Source organism: Pinus tabuliformis, chromosome 1_1 (genome assembly GCF_031772625.1).
Source record: "Pinus tabuliformis cultivar Carrire ecotype Pingquan chromosome 1_1, CPIR1, whole genome shotgun sequence".
Lineage (NCBI taxonomy): Eukaryota > Viridiplantae > Streptophyta > Pinopsida > Pinales > Pinaceae > Pinus > Pinus tabuliformis.
In genome coordinates this window covers 882,412,429-882,421,976 of record NC_142297.1, presented here as the reverse complement: position 1 = coordinate 882,421,976, position 9,548 = coordinate 882,412,429, and the positions used below count along the sequence as shown (strand labels likewise).

The 9,548-nt window shown below is 39.7% G+C and overlaps 1 pseudogene; it reads left to right on the top strand.

Annotated features, from left to right (window-relative positions):
- Positions 1–3,382: 3,382 nt before the first annotated feature.
- On the top strand, positions 3,383–9,231 carry LOC149217188 (putative receptor-like protein kinase At1g11050 pseudogene; annotated as a pseudogene).
- The last annotated feature ends 317 nt before the right edge of the window (positions 9,232–9,548 follow it).

Sequence of the window (9,548 nt, the reverse complement as noted above, 5' to 3'; positions counted from 1 at the left end):
CTCCTCCTCCGAATCTTCGCCAACTCCAAAGTTTGTAGGGGAAAGCAAACTTTTTACGTTGATTCATTCCTAACTACGCCGAGATAACAAAGGGTTTTACTAGGTTGTTGAAACAGAATACTCCATTCTTTTGGGATGAGATAGCTGACAAATCTTTTGATGCACTAAAACACGCGTTGACCCATGCACCGTTATTGCATCCTCCCAACTACAACCAAGACTACTTTTTATATCTCGCTGCCTCGCATTCCACCATCGGAATGGTACTAGTTCAGGAAGATGAATTCGGTAGTGAACATGTGATATATTACCTTAGTCGAACCTTAAATCCAACTGAGCTAAAATATTCACATGTGGAGAAATTGGCCTTGGCAGTTGTTCAAGCTGTCCAACGTTTTCGTCATTACATTTTACTACACAAAACTACTGTAATTTCCGATTGCAACCCTATTATCTATATTTTGACCAAACAATTGCTAGGGGACAAGTATTCCAAATGGATTGTTATCATGCAGGAATTTGACTTGGAGTTTGAAAAATCTAAGTCAAAGAAATATTTAGTTTTTGCAGAGTTGATGTGTGACTTCCCGCGTGCTGATACTGAAACTGTGGCGGAAGAGCCCATTGCGGACGAATCCTTGTTTCTAATCAACACTCTTGATCCATGGTATGGAGATATCATATTTTATCTCCAAACCCAATCCTTTCGGCCTGAAATTTCAAGATCAGAGCGTTGGAAAATACGATTCCAATCCCAACAATTCAAAATTATTGGAGATACACTTTATCGTCATGGGGCGGACTTCGTTTTCTGACATTGTTTAATTCATGAGGAAGTTGAAAGGGCTCTAAATGACTGTCACTCTGGAGCGTGTGGCAGTCATATGTCTGGGTTTGCCATAGCCCAAAAGATATTGCGCGTTGGCTATTTCTGGTCGTCTTTGTTTAAAGACCGTATTAACGTGGTTCGAAAATGCCATAACTGCCAAATTTTTGATCGAAAGATGTGCGCTCCACCTGCTCCTCTCCACCCTATAATTGCCGTCGATCCTTTTGCGAAATGGGGTATCAATTTTATTACATGTAACCCTCACTCGACTAGGGGGCATGCGTATATCATCCTTGCAGTAGATTATTTTACCAAGTGGGCCGAGGCAATGCCTACATTTTCGGCAGACGGCAAAACTGCTGCGATTTTCGTTTTCAATCATATAATTGCTAGGTTCGGTGTTCCACAAGTGATTATCACTGATCATGGGCGTCATTTTCAAAACATTATGATGACTGAACTAACAGGCCAACTTGGCTTGCGTCACAATAGTTCAACTCCATATTATCCACGGGCTAATGGTCTGGTTGAAGCCATCAACAAAGTTCTAGTCATTATGATCCAACGAATCATTGGGATTCATAGGTCGAATTGGCATAACATGTTATTTTCAGCGCTTTGGGCGTATCGAACCTCAATAAAAACATCAACCGGTTTCACTCCTTTCCAACTAGTTTACAGTTTGGAAGTTGTGTTACCCATTGAATGCGAAATCCTGTCATTGCAAATGGCCATAGAATTACTTCCAGCCACTTCCGAAGAGGAGAGACGTTTGTTGTACTTGGCTCAGCTAGATGAGAATCGACATGATGCTGCACTAGCAATTGGAACTCATGCCAATCGTATTAAAGCTCAGTACGATCAAAATGTTACACCCCGTAATTTTTCGGAAGGAGGCCTAGTCTTACTGTACGATCAAGCAAATGATAAGTTAGGCGATGGAAAATTCGTACCCATGTGGCATGGTCCTTATGTTGTTAAGTGAAAGCTGGCAAAAGGGGCCTATGAATTGGTAGACTTTAACGGAGTCTCTTTAGGTAACCCCAAAAATGGTCTTTACCTGAAGAGATATTATGCTTAAATCTGGGTGTGGAGATTTTAGTTAGATTAGTTTTCTTTCTAGCTGGTGTGTTTTAGATTAGAAAAAATGTGCTTAGTTTAGAGAGTGTGTTTTCGTCATTATTCCTGCTTATCTTGATTTTACTCTTGATATTGCAGATGTCGACGTCTCTCCAAACATACATTGGTTTTGCTGATGGTGCTTGTCGTAATACACAGAACATTTCTTCTGTAGCTTGGGTTATCTATTCGCCCTCTGATGAGTTGGTATCTATGCATGGGGTAAGCCTCGGTCATACAATGAACAACATTGCAGAGTATAGTGCAGTGATTGAGTTATTATCTGAATCCATCTCATTTGGGATTCGGAGTTTGATTGTGAGGTTAGATTCCGAACTCGTTGTATTGCATCTTAATAGAGTGTATGCCATTAGAAATCCAGTGTTATTGAGATTATTTTTGAGATTTCATCTCTTGGAATGTGAATTTGACTATATGGAATATCAGCATATTCCAAGATATTTAAATACATTATCGGATGCAATTGCTTCTCGAATGTTAAGTAGACATTTGCAATAATCGAACAAGTAAATTTAAAAACATTCCATAACATGTTTTACAAGATAGCCGGTAATAGTGATATAGCATAGCATAGAAGTGTTTCAAATATACATCGTCTTCGATCATAGGTTTAAAAACACCTTATGATCGGCAAAAATGATAGTACAAAAAGAAAAAATGTCATATGAGTCTACAATAGGCGATCATCCTATCACTGGTGATGATCACGATAAGAAACCACTGTACAGGCCACCCTTCAAAGGAACCTCCTGAAAGGTCCTGGGACTCCAATCACATAGCGTTGTAGCCTAAGAGGAATGTCATCTATGCTAGTCTCTGGAATGCCTGTTGTCAAACGCTCTAGATGGTTTTCCAATTTGGCCAAGGTCTCTGTAGATTCGTCCCGTGGGGCTGGTGCTGCGACAGCTGGCTGTTTCCTCTCATAGGGCCGGAGAGTGGTTGGTCACCGTGGACCTACATCTGCATTTGAAACTTTTTACTATCAATTTTGGGACGATTTAAAAACAAAAAATAATAAATTAGAAAATGTTGAAAATGATTTTACCTGAGTCATCCCATTGCTCTCCTGGTGGAAGAGCCATGTCTGGGTCACCAAGATAATCCATCCCAGAATAAGGAAAATCCTGAATAGCAAAAACTTGGTTCTCCAACCAATGAAAATACTCAGGAGAAAAACGAACAACTTATGAACCCTCCTCAGGATGACGGGCCATAACTGCAACCCAACGCATCAGTTTGGGCTCGCGGGGAAGTCCAGCTCCAACGGAAAGATGCTGTGGGACCAACATTGGGACCCTCTCTAGACCAAATCTCACAACTAAGAAACCATATCCAAAGTTTTTCAGCTGTCCGTTTTTTGCTCTAGTTAGTTGCCCTTTTACATTAGCCAACACAGCTTCGCACCAGTTGAAGATGGTGCCCCGAAAGCAGTCTACCGCCATCCGCATTTGGGATCCGGTGGCCATATGCAGTGCTGCGCTTCTGCAGAGTCTGGTGACAGTAAATGCAATCACTTTGAGTTCAGGATGGGAGATGGTTTTGATATCAATCCCTTTGTCCTTGGTTTGGTCGTTACAAAACTCTAGCCGGAGGCTATTGACAGACTGGCCACCTGGCCTAGCCCCGAATAGAGTCAATAGTTCACCTCTCTTAGGCAAACCAGTCAAAAAGTAAATTTCTTCCAGCTCCATTTCGAGCTGGTGGCCACCAATAATGAAACACTAGTCCTGCACATTCCATCTATCCACCAGCCACTGCAAAAAGACTACCTGGGCCCTCATGCCAGTATGGCCCAGAATTTAAATAACCCACATGCCTTCAATGCATCAATCGAAGGTTGATGATTAATCGCGGCAAGATCCACATCCTCATGCTCCCGTTCCCGCCAGTCAAGCATGGTGTATACCATACATTCAAAGAAAAGGCGGATTAGAATATCTTAAATCGAAGTTTTTGGGCAAAATTTGAAAAATTTGGAATGTTAGAACATATGCCGCGGGGACCGCACCCTCTATGTTAGAGACAGTGTGTAGGTCCACACTCTGGCTATACAGCAGGTGCGGGCCCCTGACTTTTTTCTGCATGCGAAAAAGTCGAGGTCCGCAGGTTTCGCATGTTGCGCCTGCGGACCCCCGCGCGCGGTCTTTTAACCTAAATATTTCCTAAAAATCAAAATAAAACCCTAAAAACAAATTTCAAATGGATGAAATGCATGAATAAGATGATGTGGATTACCTGGAGGTGATGGTGTTCGATTCCAATGAACGGATTTTCCGTAATTTTCACAAGAAATTTCTTACCAAAAGCTCTCTTTTCTCACTCTGAAGTCAAACAGTAAAAATTAATTTACAAAAGCCCTTTTTATAAGCTTTTTTGAATAAATGAATTTTTAATTTGTTTATTTTTCACTTTAAAGAGGTAACTTTTGAAGCATTTTTATTTATTTTAAGCATGTACGAGTAATGTTTGAGTTTTTGTGCAGGATAACGGATTTTTCAGGCAAAATTGATCATTTTCGACAAAAAACATTAGAGCCACCTTTAAGCTCTTTTCTGACTCCTAAAATATGAAAAGATTTCCGAATTTTTCTTTTTAATCTCATTAAAATGGAATTAAAAAGACGGTCCTCTTACAACTTCTTTCTGACCGTAAAAACATGAAAAGATTTCCGGATTTTTGTCGTTTCAAATTCGATATTGGTTATAAAACGACGTGTCATTGATCACTTTTTTACTTTTTCGGATCAGCAATTTGTTAGTCTCTCTTTCAACAACAACATGGAATTTTTGAAATATTCAAAACACTTCACTTTTATTTTTCATAGGATATGCCCAAACCTTCCTAGATGCATCATCTATAAATGTTTCAAAATATGATGCTCCTCCTAACGATTTGATGTTAATAGGCCCAAACACATCTGAGCGTACCAATTCTAACACATTTTTCTTTCTGTCATGGCCACCTCTAAGGAATGAAACCCTTCTTTGTCTACCATATATACAATGCTTACAAAGATCAAGATTATAGGATTTCAAACCTAGTAATAAATTTTTACCAACAAGGATCTTTAAGCCCTTCTCGCTCATGTGACCCAAATGCTTATGCCACAGATCTACTGAATTTCCTTCTTTTGTGACAGCGGCCAAATCTGAATTTCCTATTAGTGTATTCAATGTGTATAATGTTCCTGTCTTGGGTCCTTTGGCCACTACCAATGCACCTTTGCTAATTTTCCAGCCTCCTTTTCCAAAGCTTGTCGAATAGCCTTCATCATCCAGTCGTCCCATAGAGATTAAACTCATGCGCATTTCTGGTACATGCCTGATCTATTTCAACAATATATCTTGTCCATCTTTCATCTTGATCTGGACATCTCCCACTCCAACAATACTACAAAAATGATTATTCCCCAAATGCACTCTACCATAATCACCAGGATTATATGAAACAAAACTATCTTTACATGGGGTTACATGGTGAGATGCCCCAGAGTCAAGGATGTTACACAAAATATTGTCACCATGAATTTCTGCAGTCAATGTGAGTCTATCACCACTCATACTGTCCTCCTTTGCAGGTCTCAAACCTTAGCTCTTCATGTCAAGCTTTAAAAATGAGAGAAAGTCTTTGAAAATCCATAAAACTCTGGTTCCACACTTTCTCTTACCTTTGGGTTAATTCTGGATACTTCTAGAAGGAATCTTGACATGGTTGGTTCGCTCCTAGGTGGTTCATGAATCCCATAACTAAAGGAGCTAACCCCTTGATGAGAGGAGCTTATCCCTTTGAAGGAGGACTTATCCCTTTGAAGGTGGACCTGGTAACTTCCGTCCTCTGCTCTATAAATTGAGGCATTGGGCCGGTTGCTAGAGAGGTTAAAAGTTGAACATTTTTTAGGGTAAATTCTGTTGGAATTGAGACTTCCTAGTTAAGCTTGAGAGGAGAGATTACATACCTTTTGGCTTCTTTGGGAAGAGAGTGAAACTTGTCAAAGTAGAGGAGATTCTTGCTGGACCCTGGGAGGAGCTTGTACAGCATCAAGGCACCAAGGTTGTAAAGTTCTTCTTTGATTAAAGTTAATACAATCAGATTCATTTTTCTCAATAAATTGTCTTCTATGGTTTATTTCATGAATTCCTTGATCATCATGATAAGTATGGTTTATTATATTGGCTATGCAGGTGCTATTTAATATGTGTGCTTGTTTGTGTTTGCAGATTCTTTAAAAGGGAGCTCATTTGGATCAACGGAGCGTGGCTTCCACAAACTAGCACTGGACCTGAGGTAGGCCTAAAACACCTGTTGGCCTTTATTTATAAATTGCATATTTAGAGAAAGATAGAATTTGTTTGGTTTGCTTGTCACTAGATATCATTAGATACTAGGGAGATCGGTCTTGTCCACAAGAACGATTCATCTGCCCGACAAAGAATCCAATCAAAGCTATTGCTATATGTGTATACACATGCATCCTCTACTAAAACAGTAAACAACACATCACCATTTGTGGCTATAGCAATAGTCTCACCTTCATTTGTGCTGGATGACTTATGATTTGTACTGGACAGTCTCTGATCCTTTTGTCCTTTCTTCTAGAATCAACATTATTTCTTCATGTGCCCAGGTTTGCCACAATGAAAACAGATGATTCTACCTCTCCTTGATTTTGATCGACCTCTTGATCTTGATCGCCCTTGCTGGCCTCGATCCATTCTCCTGCCACGATCAACTAGAGCTAGAGCCTCTCCTCCCTAGTTTTTCGCAATTGACTTGCATTGCAATTCCTCATTCTCTAAACTGCTGCTGACATCATCAAACTTCAGGGTCCCTGCAGTTGTTGAAGTGCTCATAGCTACAATTAAATTTTCTCAGCTGTCTGGCATAGAACAGATTAGCAAAATAGCTCTAATTTCATCATCTAGAATGATTTTAACAGAGGCAAGCTAATTAGTTATAATATTAAATGCATTCAAGTGCTCAATCACTGAAGCACCCTCCTTCATTTTGAGATTATAAAGCTTCTTCATGAAAAACACTTTGTTTGATGCCATGTTCTTCTCATATATATCATGGAGCTTCTTCCATAATCCTTTTTCCGTCTTTTCTCCAGACACATTGAAATAAACATTATTTGCTAAATATTGGCGGATTTTTGCAATCGCCTTTCTATCTAGCTTATTCCATTCTTCATTTGTCATTGATGAGGGTTTCTTTGTCGTGCCCTCAATCAGAAAATATTGGTCCTTTAAAATCAGTATATCCTCCATCTGTGATTTCCATAGGGAAAAATTATCCCCGCTCAACTTCTCCATATTTGTAACTGTTGTCTCCATTTTCAATCAAATTCACGCCCCAAAACACAAAAACTCCACTTAAAAATGACCTTCCTCCTTTTAAAATACCCTTTTCAAAATTCCTGCTCCTTTTAAAATATACTTTTCAAAATTCCAACATATAATTATATATTTTCATAATAAATATAAAAAACATATATAATGTTTTAACCTTCTCACATTTCACACATACATATGTTGGTTTGAGAAAAAACTTGACGTTACGAACACCACGTTTCAACTCCAAACTCCTCGAATCTCCATGTTTCAAACTCCAACAACACATTTCAACTCCAAACTCCACGAATCTCCATGTTTCAAACTCCAGCAACACGTTTCAACATAGATCCACGACCTTGTTTTTCTTACAGCAACTATCTTTTAGTTCCAGCATTCCTCAACTATTTCCTGGATAGATCCTTCAACAGCTCCAGGGATAACAACCAACGTTTTAACAAACGTTGCCAAAGTAAGGCGATGGCACTAAGCGTCTTGCACAGTGGATATTCGACCCTAACTCTGATACCAGTTGTTAGACCTGAGCATACATAACACACAACAAATTCATACTCAGAGACTTAGACGGCAAAAGCAGAGAATAATTCACAGAGACGGACAAATGGAGAAACAACAAGATTATTCAATTAGAAACAGTGGAATAGATAAAACAATCACTGGAGAACAGAAATCACTTTTCATTACATAACAGGCTTGAGCCTTCGCTTGCTTGCTTTCCTTGGCCAGAGAAATTACAAATTTATAGAGGCAGAAGAAGGATCTAGAATCATGTATGTGTTTCAGATGGAGATCCGGAATGATCTAGAAACTAATGGAAATGTAGAAATATCTAGAATCTTGCATGTGACTCTAGAAACTACTGGCATTGTAGAAGGATCTAGAATCCTGCATGAATTTGGCTTCACACTTAACAAAGGACGCCACAAATAACTTTAGCAAGGCTAATATCATCGGTCGAGGTAGTTTCACGAAGGTATAGACTCTACAGGGGAACACTACTGAATTCTCGAGGAATAGTTGTGAAAAGAATCAGAAACTACACACCTGAGGGAGATTCTCAATTCCTTAATGAAGTGAAGATCATCAACAACATCAGGGAATGGAATTTTGTTGTTTTGAGGGGCTGCTGCATGGCCAGTGACAAGAGGGAAGGTCACCAGCAGTTTTTGATGTATGATTGCATGCCCAATGGAAGTTTGGATGAGCATATATTTGGGCGAAAGTCCAAAGTTTGGCCTCTGGACTAGCCGCAGCGCAGGACCATTGTCCTCGGCAACTGCCAAGGGGTTGGCTTATCTGCACGACGGTATCGATCCCCCGATTTATCACAGGGACATCAAAGCCACCAATATTCTGCTAGATGAGGAAATGAATGCCTATGTGATGGATTTTGGACTCGCGAGGATGATGAATAAAGAAGAAAAATTCCATATCACCACTAAAGTAGCAAGGAAACATGGCTACTTGGCCCCAGAATATGCTCTCTACGGTCAACTGACAAACAAGAGCGATGTGTATAGTTTTGGGGTTCTGTTGTTGGAGGTCATGAGCAGCAAAAAGGCTGTCGACACCTCTGCCAAGTCGGTCTCCCACTATCCTATCACGGATTGGGCATGGGATTTGGTGAAAAGAGGGAGGACCATTGAAATAATAGATGAGAGAATCTGCCAAAGCGGGGCAAAGAGCGAATTAGAGAGATTCGTTTTGGTGGGCATTTTGTGCTCTCATGTTATGGTGGCATTCAGACCTCAGATGGTGGAAGCTATGAAGATGCTGGAGGGTTTGACTGAGGTGCTTAAAATCCCAAATAGGTTGCTTACGCTGCATGGTCCATCTCGCACATACGAATCCAACGGCTCCGTCATCATTTCTCCTAGTGTTTCTAGGATCTCCTTGAGCGGATGTCGGTGAGCATATGTATATATTTTCTTTGTTTCCATTCAAGAACTGGATGCTGGTGGGATTTGAGTGGATCACAGACACTTTTATGAGCCATTTGTATTATAATAGCATGCTAGTGTTCTAGAATGCTGGAGGGATTGTAGTGGATCACAGACACTTTTATGATCCATTTGTACACATTATTAGTAGATCATTTTCTATGCAATATTGAATTAGTTCAAAATATTAATTTTTTATATTTATGTTTAGTAGATTTATGTTGTACAGTGTCATGTGTTGTAGCTGAAATTATGTGATTTTTACAGATGAAACCAATATTTGTGAAA